At 36.9% G+C, this 13,097-nt stretch overlaps 1 protein-coding gene across 5 annotated transcripts in view; it reads left to right on the top strand.

Annotated features, from left to right (window-relative positions):
- Positions 1–13,097, top strand: part of ADGRB3 (adhesion G protein-coupled receptor B3) — a 489,817-nt gene that overhangs the window by 114,748 nt on the left and 361,972 nt on the right. The window lies entirely within an intron of this gene.

Below are 13,097 nucleotides of genomic sequence, written 5' to 3' on the forward strand. Positions count from 1 at the left end.
TCCTGAACCTGCCCTTAATGACACCACCACCACAAGCCCATTTAAGCATCCATGGGCAATATATTCCAGTGCTTCACTACCCTTATCATCAGCAAGTTTTTACTAGTTTTTAGCTTGAATCCTTACTGCTGCTTGATTTCTCACTGTAATATCAGTTCCTTCTTCTATCGGCTATGGACATAGGAAAAATATTTCCTTCTTTTTGGCAAGCATTTTTTACATCCTTGAGCACTACTGTCCTATCCTCCTCTTCCTGCAGCTGAGCAAAGTCAGTTGTTTCAGACTTTGTTGCCAGATTGTTCTGATCATTCTCATTATCATCCTTCAGCTGTTACATATCTCTTTTTTGAAGTGCAGTGCCTAAAACTGGACACAGTGCTACTTTTGAGGTCTTACCCCTCTTGAGACTATTAATAGGATGATTTCATATGCTGTGCAAGACACAGTCCAGTCTACAACCCTGTATTCTTCACAACAGTGTAATAATTTTTATCCAGCAGACCTATTTAGCTATTTTTTTTCTGTCTTGTGGTGACATAGTTGGTTTTTTTCCCACGTAGATCATCTTGCATTTCTCTTTTGAATGTTATCCTTTTTTTAAATTCCTCCAATTTTTCATTATGCTTTTAAATTCTAATCCTGTCTTCCAGTGTATCTGTGATCTCTGCGCACCTGGTGTCATCTGCTGTCTTAATAAGCATCTTCACTTTTCCATCATCAATGCTGTTAATGAAAATATTTTAAAAAGCAAGTCTAAGTCAGAGTGCTTCAGGACCCCTTTGATATTTCCTTCCATGTTGATAATAGACCACTGATACTTAGGGGTTACGGTTATCTAATCAGTTTTATATCTACTCACACAGATACCCTTTTTTCCTGTCTGTCTCCCATTAATCTCTTATTTATTCATATTCTAGACACAATTTTTTTTCATGAGCATCTGTTATTTCAGTTAAGTCATTATCTTCATCATTCTTATAATTTGTTAAGATTTCCTGCTCATGTTTTTTCTGCATTTGCATGCCAGCACCTAAGGCATTGGAAGAATCACTGCTGCCTTCCTGACAAAGTTTCTTTTTCTGGTCTCCTCCTTCTCCTTTCTAGGTCCATTTCCAAGTTCACATATCTTATACTTAGGAGAGGGAGGAGACAATATAGGATACAGTTATGCCTGGTGAGTTGTAGGTACATACTCAGTACATTCGGGCAATATGGAACTGTAGAATCACTGTGTCATAGAAAAACTGGTTGGAAGGGACCTTTAAAGATCATCTAATATACCCACCTGCTCAGAGCCGGAGTATCCCTGCACTAGTTCAGATCAGTTATGGCTTTGTCTACCTGAGTCTTGGAAACCACCAAAGGTGGAGGGTCCACAGCCTTTCTGGGCTGCCTGTTCCACAGATTTTAATGTGGCGGGGGGGTGGGGTGGGGTGGTGTTCCTCCTAATGTCCAACCTAAGACTCTCAGGTTTCAATTTTTGGGCATTGTCCCTGGCATCAAAAAGAGTTTGGCTCCAGAATCCTCCTTACTATGTTTTGGATAGTCATAGGCAACTATATCTGAAAATACTGGCATTTCTACTAGCAGGAAGAACACATTGAAATAAAATCAATCACAGTTCCATATGTTAAAATGGAATTTTATTGTAAAATTCCCTAAATCCACAGTTTATAGTTTAGATGTCCCTCCCATCGTATAAACTCAAAGCATTTAACAAACTGGACAATATTTCTGCTCCTTCCTTGACAAAGAGATAATTAAAAGCTTGGCTGAAAAATAGTAATGTAGAAATAATTGAGTGTGAAGAAGCTCCACCCTTCACTGAAAAATGATGCTTAATTTTGTGAGTTTTTATTTAAAAGCTACAAAGTTTATAAATCTTTATTTTGATTTAATTATTTTCTTTCTGGTGATCAGAGTATCTTTTTTGAAGTAGGAACAGGTTAAATTTAATTTTATAAACATATGTGAGAATCTGTCAATATAGCTGTAGCTAAGCCGTAAAAGGACTGAAGTAAAAATAATGCAGTATTTAGACCTCTGAAAAACTTTCTGGAATTGTGACAAAAACAGCATAAAATACATTATGATAAACAGCATAGGGGATTTTACTAGGCTAAAATAGTACGGTTTAAAACTGCCTATCTGCAAGGTAGTGATAAAACTGAGCTAAAAATTAAATTCTAAAAATATAGCTAGTACGATATTAATATTTATATTGAACCTAGTGGCAGAAAAAATGCCCTCAGCAAATTTCCTGCTTAAACTTTTATGTCATAAAATACCTTTAAGGTAGGGTCTCAGACAGTACTTTGAGTCCACACTTAATGATATTAAATGTAACAGAATAAATTATGTACAAACCTGTAAAAATATAGAAATACTGAGTGTATTGTAGCTCTGTCTGATGTAAATCAGAAGAGATTCCACAGACAGTAACAGACATACATCAGTGTAAAAAGAGTGAAGAAAAACCAGAACAATTTTTTTAATTTAGATGGTAAATAATTTTACTAGGCCCTGCAGAAATTTTGCTCTGACTTACTTCTTGAAATATAATATAAAAGAAAAAAGAAAATAATATTCTCAATTGCCACTTACTTTTGTGTTTCTCTGAATGCTTCATATACTGCCTGAATACAAAAGGACCACATCACTTAATTTAGAGATAAGCTGATGACAAAGCAAAAGATTTTCAGGAATACACAGCAATGTGAAGTGTAAAATATTTAAATTGTATGGTGGAAAAGAAGCTGATGGTGGCTCTTTTAACTTCAGAAAGCTACTACAAGATCTTTAACCATGGTAAAAAAGAATGTATAGCAAATGAAAAAATATTGTGAAAAATTACAGTGGATGAGCAGAAATTTCGGTCATGGTAGATGGAGCTGCATGAATGAAGCATGAGGTCTAACATCTGATGATAGAGGTTAGGTGAAGTGAAATTAGTAATAAATCACACCTTCTTAGAGTGAGAGTAATTAATCATTGTAATGGTTTATTGAACAAAGTAGTAAATTCATCACTTGGAGTCTTTACCTGTAATACAATTTATTTCCAAAACTATGTCCCAAGATGTTTGGCTTGATAGTATTTACTTATGTAGAAGAGAAGAGTATTTCCCTCCTATGCAAAATTGATGAACTAGAGATGTGTTGTGTAAGAGGTAAGTCTAAATGACTCTAAGAGATTTCTTTTCCATTTAAATTCTGTTATTCTGAGTGGTTTTGTCTAAGGAGATTAAGATAAAACTAAAAAGCTGGGGCTTTTTAATTGCTCATTTGAGTCTTTCCTTGGAGTTACACTTACTTGCAAATATTTAAATATTTTATTGTCTTATATATTGTATGCCCTATATATGTATGTACAGTGTTTTTCCATGATGATATTATTGATTGCTTACATTCTTATGAATGTTTCTCCAAACAGTAAGTTATCTAACTGCTGTACTTACAGTTTCTGTGTCCATATATATTTGAGCATGCACACATACACTCTTTCTATTATAACAGCTAGGGGAATAAAAACAATAAGGGCTTATGATTCTTTGCCCCTTTGTTGGGTTTCAGATCAACGACATCTCTGTCTTCCTGAAATAATTAAAATTTGTGCTTGCCTTGGTGTATGATTCAATTCTTTCATGCTTTGTAAATTAGATAAAGGTGTTTATGATTTTATTGGATCATGGATAGCACTATTTACAGTCTGTGAAGGAATCAGGAAACTTTCTATATGATTTGGAATGAAAATTTAAGATATTGATATTTTACCGTGCTTCATCTCAGTTATTTTTTCAGTTTAGAGCAGTAACAAGTTCTTTTATTGTTCTGCAGTGAAAGTCCACATATACATTCTCAGAGAGGTTGCTCATTTGCCTTGTCACTCAAATGTAAAATTTTACTTTTTAACTTTGTGGTATGTGTAGGGGATCCCTCATTTCCTCAAGCTTGCAGCCTGAACAAGTTAAGCCAAGCTCACAAAGTGCCATGACGGATCCTACCAACCACTTAGTCGAAGCAGGGTTCTGCATGATCTGTCCTTGTGGGGACCCAAAAGTACTTAATGGTGGAGTTGTTTATCCATCCAAAAATTCTTGTTACAAAGGTTCTTCTCTCTTCTTGTTTCCTCCTGTTTTTCTTTTGGTGCTCTGTTCTTTTTCTTATCCATTACTACAGCCTTTTTTGTCCGGATTTCTCATCTGCAGTGTACAGTGTACCCTGTCCTCAAACAACAGAATCATAAGAAAAAGCTGTAAAGCCCTGAAAAGTAGCACTTGAAAAAAAACCCAAGAGTTTCTCAGACCCCAGTGGCCATTCAAACCCAAAATAGTGTTGAGAGTCTCCATCAGATCCTGGCTTTGTGATGAAGCAGACAAGTCTAATTTGCCTTTGACACCTCTGGGTCTAAAGGCCCTGGTCCCAGTGTGTCAGCAAATAGCACTGATGATCCTACATAGCTGAAAGAATTTTTGTATCTGAGCCTTTGACAATCAATGAGGAGTCAAGGGACTCAGCTTAATTTCCCACACCTTCTAATGCAGGCTACTTCACTATCCAAACTAATCTTGTTCTATAGCATGGTACAGACGTGGATATATAGATGGACCTTACTAATGGAGAATATTGATCTCTTGCAGAAAGGTCCCTATTAGACTCAGCAAGAGTAGTGCATCTACCTGGCAAAATAAGCCATGTTCTTTGCCTTGTCTTTCCACAAACCACTTTCCCACCAACCTTAAGTTAGTGGTATCCTCCACTAAAGCAATATGGATTTTCTTCACTTTGATTAAGTTCCATATATCCGCCTGTCATGAGCCTGTAGTTATAAGTTCTATCCTCAAGTCTCAAAGGGCACTGGTTAACCTATTACCTGAATAGCAACTCTCTTCTGCAGAATCTGCCCGCGGAGCTCCCAGCATCTCCCTCTTTGGGTAGCCGGCACTTGGTCCTTGTTATTTTTCTCACTGAAGGTATCCTTTCTGGTTTTCTTAAGATAGGAAATTCTTAAAAAAACACCCAAAATTTTTCACGAGGGGGATTTTTGAGTTCCAAATTAAGCAAGATATCAACATACCTGTTTTTTCATGAAACTTCTTCAGCTAAGACTGCTGTTCACACCCACAATATCAGGTGATTCTTGATGTCTATATAATATTCATACACCGGATATGGATTGAAGTCTGTAATGAAACTTATATAAGAAGAAAATGACAGTTAAGTATCTCTTTGTATTTCAAGCTATGTCTATGGCTTTCCTGGGAAATGTTTTGAAGACTGATATTTGTCTAGCAGATACTTGGAGCTCTATATATCTTAACCTTGCATTATGCCTGTCTGTGGTATACAGAGCTGATGCAGCACTTGCTAAATTGATCCTGTAGTTGTGACTTACATGAAGAATCAGAAACTCCATAATTACTGAATGTATGGGAAGTACTGCTGGGAATTTCACAGAGTCTGAACAGAGCTGTGGGATGGTGGTGGCCAAAAGACAGAAAGGACATTGTATTCACCTGCTAGGCTACAAGACATGTTGTTCATGTGTTGATTCATTTCTCATAATCTTCCTCCCACCCTTCAGAGTTCTGCTCAGAATTTCTCTTTTACATTCTGCATTTGAGAGGAAACTGAAGTGGTGGTGTCCATGCTTTGCCTTACGTGGCTGTATGCCTCCAGAGAGGGCCATAAGGGCTGGGACAAATCTGCCTGTCAATCACACAACCCAAAGGACTCTAGTTACTGGTCAGTAATCTTTCTTTAGATAACATCAGCCTGCAGTTTATGTTTTGCAATGTGTTTGTAAATGCTGAGATGAAAATTCATACTATGCTCTGAATTTTGGAAAAAAGATTGGAATGATTCTATGTGAATAACGTGCACCTGAATTCTTCAGATAGCTTCGAAAAACAATGTGCATGAATCCTGTTGTATCATTAAAATTTTAAATGTTACGGCCAGATTCTGCAGTGCTGTCTAATATTTCTTCAGCAAGCAATCAGCTCGTTCTTGCAGGATTGTAAGATCTGGCCTACAGTGATAAAACATCTCTATCGAGCAATGATACTGTTAACTTAAGAGTTATTAGAAAATATTGCTGAGGATATTAATATCTAATTATACTAAACTGATTTGTAATTAACTCCACAGGAGCACAAGAATAATGCTTGCAGAATTAATTAGGACAACACTAAATAGAAGACATTTTTCTTTTCTATTTGTTTGGTTTAAGAAATCAATATAGTTATTTTGGAGGGTTTCAATGTTTTTATGTCTTTAAGCTTCACAGACATGCAGGTTCCTATAGAAGAATCTATTTCTTTTCTTCTTCTTTTAATCTACCCATTTTACTTATGCTCTAATTTGGAACCAAACAAGTATAAGGATTGCAAGACAGGATTTATTCTTCACCTTAATTAAAGATTCTCCTAGTCCCTCAATAAATGTCCCTTAATTTGTCCTATGTAAGATAATGACCGTTTAGGACCTTGGCAAGCCTAAAGGGTTTTTTGAGCTGTTCTTTTGGGCTGCTTAGCTTGATATAAATGCAGTTAGGCATGACCTCATTTACCTCTTGTGGAAATAGATAATAGTGGCAAGATGTCAGTCCTTTAGCTGTTTTTCTGCCAAGTTTTACTTTTTTTTTCCCCTTCACTGCTGACCTTCAGGATATGCTGCAAAACCCTACCTATTTGCCAGGTTTTCCATAACTGTTGAAGACAGAACATTTAAGAAAGGAGTGGGAAGGATTTCCATTTCTGTGTATTAAGGAAGGGCTTAATTGGTGTTGTCTCAGCTCCTTAGCTGCAGCTGGAGGGATCACAGCACACAGAAGAGGATAGAGAGTTAAGAGGTACTTCAAGACACCTCTGTGTTTTTTTAATCCCTTATTAGCTCATATAATTTTTCTCAGGCCTCATGAGTTTCAAGGGATGTGCACAGTGCATACAGATGTCCTGATCATCTTCCAGGGCCACCAATAAATGCCCACTTTAGGGTTGCTTAGTTCCAGCTGTACATAGAAAGTAGTTGTAGAACGTCCCAAGGTCTTTGCCATATGATTAATTTGCATACACTTCATTTTGTAAAATGTGTTTTAACACCTGTTCATTAACTTAAGTCATTTCAATACAGCGTTTCCTATAAAAATTATTTATCTGTATTGCTATAGTGCACAGAGGCCTAATCTTCATGGGCCCTCACTGGAATAAGTTGCTCTATATCTACAGAGTTAGGTGTAATCCTCACATGAAAGACTTCCCTCTCAAATAAACATTTGTGTTTAAATGTGAACAACATTTCTCATATCTAAGCATGAATCCTCTCTATGTTCCTTTGCTATTTGGCACCAGAACTTGTGTTCCCACTTCTGTGTTTGAGAGGTGCACAGATCAGATGTTTTCTTGGGCTCTGCTTTCTTTGATAGGAAAGAGAGCAGTTGTTTCCAGCTCCACAGCTCTGCACTGAGATACAGCTGCCCCAAACTAATCTTAGCTGCTTAGAAACACTTTGTCCATTTTTGTCTGAAAGACCCTGCGATTTAAAACCTATCTCCATAGTCCCAGGCTGTTTGGCTCACTTGCTTATCTAGAAAAGGTAGCCATTAAATCTAGTTTTAATACAAATTGCTCAGCAAGAAGAAGGAAGCTCAGAAAAGTGGAGTAGACCATATAAAGTGTGATTGTTGTGTCATTTCTTTTCATGAGCTTTTGAAGGTGTTTCCTACTTGCTGTCTTCAGCTCTTCTTATGGAGAACCTCATCCTTGCTGCTTATGAGTAACTGTTTCTAATGTACAACCATATTTCCATTATGCTTAAGGGTATTTTCATTCCTAAGCTGATCATGCTCCAGTTAGAAAATTGCACAACAGCCTTGAACTGAATGATGGTAACAGGTAGCAAAGTTGTTTACTTTTGGCATCTTTTAGTATAACTTGCATCACAGAGTTCAAAGTATATCTCAAAAGAAAGGTGGTGATATTTGCCTTTCATAGATGTCATAAGGATTAGTTGATGTTCTGAAGTAGGTTGAGTATGAACTATCCATAGCAGCCTGCGGCAGAGAGTTCTCAGAGTATGACTTCGTCATGTTTACAAACTATAGTGCTGACTACTCAAGCTACTACTAGAGCTCTAACTGGCTAATGTTGTACATTTGTAATGCCCCCAAAGCTAAAGTTTTTAGATGCCAGGTACAATGCTTAAAAATAATTCCTTTCCATAATTGAATGCTCATTTATTCCTCCATTAGTAGCATTATTCCTTATGTGACATTGCATTGTATGTGATATTAATGGGGTTGAAAATGAGACAGAGATAGGTGTGCACAGATATGAATGTGTGAATATGCATATGTGTGTGAAAACACACATGTATATGAAGGTTCTCTATATGTATGAGGGTAGAAGGTGGGAGCAGAGAGAGAGTAGAAGGTATCCTGAGTGTTCAATATGTACACAAAAAGCTCTTTTCTTGCCCAAGAAACCTCCATCTTGCTGCTCATCTGCAATACCTCACAGCTGCACTATCTCCAGAGAACACATTTGCTCTAGATTAGAGATGGAGCACCTGTGAGGGGCCACGAAGATAACTGAGGGACTGCAGCATCTCTCCTATGAGGGAAAGCTGAGAGATCAGGGACTGTTCAGTCTAGAGATGAGAAAGCTCAGGAGGCATCTTATCAATTTATATAAATGTCTGAAGGGAGGGTGTGAAGAGGACAGAGCCAGGCTATTTTCAGTGGGGCTCAGTGACAGGACCAGAGGCAATGGGCACACAGTGAAACAAAGGAGGTGCCATCTGAACATCAGGAAACACTTTTTCACTGTGAGGATGACTGAGTACTGGCATAGGTTACCCAGTGAGGTTGTGGAGTTTTCCTCCTTGGAGATATTTAAAAGCTTTCTGGACATGGTCTGGGAAACTGGCTCTAGGTGACCCTGTTTGATCTGGGGGGTTGGACCAGATGACCACCAGGGGTCATTTGCAACCTCAACCATACTGTGATTCTGTGATTTCTGTCATCTGGAGTAAAGGTAAATTTTAGCAGACTAATTATTAAATGAAAGGCTGATTCTTCAGGTAACATCTTTTTAGTTGAATGCAACCATTCAGAAGACTGTAGTTTATGTAGTTGTTTTGGTGTTTTGTGGTTTTTTTTTTAATACAGTTTATTATGTTTTTATATCGTTTATATGTTACCTCTTGAAGACAGGAACTCCAGAACTGTTGGTGGTGCCAGCTGTAGTGTAGTGATATCTGAGGTAATTTTGACTAGCTCAAGTTCTGGAAGTGGTCTTAATTCTGACCAGGGCGCAGTAATTCAGGATAGACCCCATGTTGCTTTGGCTAGACTGCTTTTGGTACTTAGATTATCATGTTGAATGTTGGTTCAAAGATAGCTGTATTTTGCACTGGACTTAGTGGTACTGGCATGTGGTAATGCTTGGCCACTAATTATTTTTTTTTTCTTGCTGGTATATAGTATGATATGCCCTTCTGCTTTTCTGGACTGCGTTCATCTTTTGTCCTTGCCCAGGTTGTTATTTCTTTTGCTTACCTTCTCTAAGATGGCTGTTGTGTTCCTTGGAATTATTTTACCCTGCAAGTCTAAAAATAGTTTGAAAATCTTTGGAGGAGATTTGAGACCTGCAATGAGTAGCAAATTGCAGGACAGATGCTCTGTGGCCTATTTCTAGTTTAAAATGTTATTGCACAGTTGCATAACAGAAGTGGTGAACTCAATTCTCTTGTCCAGTTGTTTCCTCTGAGGCCTATGCTCATATACTTGTATAGGAAAAAAAATTTACACTCATTTAATATCCTAGTAGTTTTCATATACTAAAAATTGGATTATGGTAAGAACTTTGAAATAAAGTTATAATTAAATTCTAAGTATCATTCTTGAGGTTTCAGTCAAGAAATTGTTTAGAAAAAAATAGAAACCATTTTATTATTGCAGCAGCTGTGGAGTTTGACAATTTAATTTTTTTCTCATCTTTCAGTAGCCAAATTACAACATGTTAGCTAAAATTAAGCAGCCATAATTCATAGAAAGTAGGATCAGATCTGAGTGAAATGTGACCAAAATACAACCCTACAGTTAAATGAAAGAAGGAAGTGTAGACAAAATATTTGGAATATGTATAAGCCACTTTTTCAATTCATATAAAAGATATCTTTGCTCTCTAATAATTACCCTCATTTGAAAAAATCTTTAAAACATTGCCAGAAGTCCTATGATGTTTTGCTCTCTTTCCCAATCCCTTTATTCTGTATGTCTTTCACCACTTTCATATATTTTTGAATTGCTCTTTATTTTCTGTAAATGTTTCCACCCTTTCAGCTCGGTCCTCTGTGGCTGCTCTTCCTCTAATCACATTGCCTCTTGCCTTCCTCTGTTACTGCTAAAACCTATGCTATGCACACGCTAGTCTGCATTGTTAAGGTTCTCCGTAGCACTCTTCCTCAATCTTTTTTTAATCAAATGACCATTTTTCCAAAATGCTATTTTTTAAACCAAGATTCAAGTCTTACTGGCAAAAGTGAAGTCAAGGGACACAGGGTCAAGAAAAGGGCTAATAGAGTTTTATATTATTTTCTACAGTGTTAAGAGAAGGGTTGGTGCTTTAGAGAAGAGGATAAAATCGCAGACCATTGCTTGTGGCTGCTGGAGATGAGAAAGTTAAAACTAAGGTTGACAGGGAAAGGAAAGTATGATGTTGCCTGCAGTATATAAGTGCACTGGTATTTTTCTTCACAGGAAGTTGGAGACACTCCTCTAAAGGTTTATGTGATAATGGCTACTGTCAGCTACAGACTATCAATTTACAGGCACCTCTTATCTGGTGTAAGGCAATTCTTAACATTCAAGTTTTTGAGTACTTCATTCTCTGTGTTGTAATTTCTTAGGTGCCAAAATATGAATTATCTGATTCTGGAATTTAAAAAGTGATGGTACCGGGGAGGGAGAGGTGGGGAAGGCTGAAACCAGATGCCAATAAATTGTGTATTATATACTATAAAACAGGTCAGACTTATTGACGGCACACTCAGTAAAATCAATGAGGAATTCTGAGGAATTTAGTTTAATATGTTTCTAATCTACAAATGCCATTGCTAACCTGTACTAGAATTCCAGCTCTCCTAGGATGTAAATATTTCTCTCAAATCTATCATGTATTCTTTATTTGAAATGCTTGGTTCTTTAAGCGAGTTTCTAAATTTTGAAGCTGATGATAGCTATTTATTTATCTCAGCCTGGACTGCCAGCAAATTGTGAGTTTCTTCTGCTCCCCTAACCTTTCCCTCACAGAGCTGACATGATAGCAGTATTCTCAGGCTCCTTAATGAAGTTACAGCAATTTACCTCTAACTTAGGAAATAATTCTATTTTGATTGTTTGCTTGATTTGTATCTTAAAATAACAACAGAGGTACCTTTGTATCTGTTAGGATTTTCTCAGTCATTACGGAACAAAACAAAGCAAACCAAAAAACCCACGTTTTTTGACCCAGCAAGAAATTCCAGCAAATTTTAAGATCTATTTCAAGAAAACAACTAATCAAATATATAATTTAAGTAGACAGCAGGAAATATTTTCTCATGAAGTCTTTCTTAACAGTTGCTAAATTTGTTCAGGAAAGTAACTGGTTTAAGAACGGGGGGGTGGGGGGGGGTTTAAGTACTTTAGTTTCCCTGGCTATGTGTGTTCTAGTAAATGAAATGGGCAAGCGACCACTCTCTCGCTGGCTTGTAAAGCATGGCTCAAATCTGTACAGCTGATCTTACGCCCTGTCCTGGTTTTGGCTGGGATAGAGTTAATTTCCTTCCCAGTAGCTGGTACAGTGCTGTGTTTTGGATTTAGGGTGAGAATAATGTTGATCACACACCGATGTTTTAGTTGTTGCTAAGTAGCGCTTACACTAGTCAAGGACTTTTCAGCTTCCCATGCTCTACCGACTGAGAAGGCTGGAGGTGCACAAGAAGCTGGGAGGGGGCACAGCCAGGACAGCTGACCCAAACTGGCCAAAGGGTTATTCCATACCATATGACGTCATGCTCAGTACATAAACTGGGGGAAAGCTGGCCGGGGGGGCCGCTGCTCGGGGACTGGCTGGGCATCGGTCAGCGTGTGGTGAGCAATTGCATTGTGCATCACTTGCTTTGTATATTCTTTTATTTTTTATTATTATTATCATCATTATTATTACTATTTTACTTTATTTTATTTCTTGGGTGCCAAAAAGGACTGCTGTGGTTTAACCCCAGCTGGCAACTGAGCACCTCACAGCCTCTCGTTCATTCTCCTCCCCGCTGATGGGATGGGGGAGAGAATTGACAGAGTAAAAGTGAGAAAACTCGTGGGTTGAGATAAGAACAGTTTAATAATTGAAATAAAATAGTAATAATAATAACTTTTTTCACTGAAAAAATAAATATTTTCATAAGGAAAAGACATTTTTATTGTGATAAACTTAAGCCATTATATCATACTGATATGGCAATGATATTCATATTTATGAACTAAGATGATTTGCTTTATTAGAATTTGAATATATTTGTATTGAAATTAGAATATATTTGTGTTAGAATTAGGTGCAGTGCAGGTAATTACAAAAGAAGAGCACTTCTTTCAAAGAGAATGTACAGTGAAATTTCTCTCCCTTTTAAGTTTTTTTTTTTTAAGAGAAAGAATAAGAAAAACTCATCTCTCTCTTTTTTTCCTCCTTAATATAGGGTTAATATCAAATGGTGATAATGTAGAAAGAACAGTTATATTTTTAGAAAGCATTCCATGCTACCTTCCCAACACAGGCAGTATGACTCATGGTAGCGATTTCTGTATAAACAAGCTGAAGAAAAATTTATGAGTAAAGTATTTACATATTTTTAAAAAAAGTTAATTTTCAGATACAGCCAAAATTACATTGAACTGTTCAGCTTTGTAATAAACTTTCAGTAAAATTGTTTAAGGCATAACATTGTAATGGAATATATCTTTTCTTGGTTTACTCCTTATAAATTCCTATGCCAGGTGTATCATATTGTTAGCATCTTCCAGTAGTATATTAAGTATGTTGAATACATTCTGACATT

The sequence above is a fragment of the Aptenodytes patagonicus genome, chromosome 3, assembly GCF_965638725.1.
Source record: "Aptenodytes patagonicus chromosome 3, bAptPat1.pri.cur, whole genome shotgun sequence".
Classification (NCBI taxonomy): domain Eukaryota; kingdom Metazoa; phylum Chordata; class Aves; order Sphenisciformes; family Spheniscidae; genus Aptenodytes; species Aptenodytes patagonicus.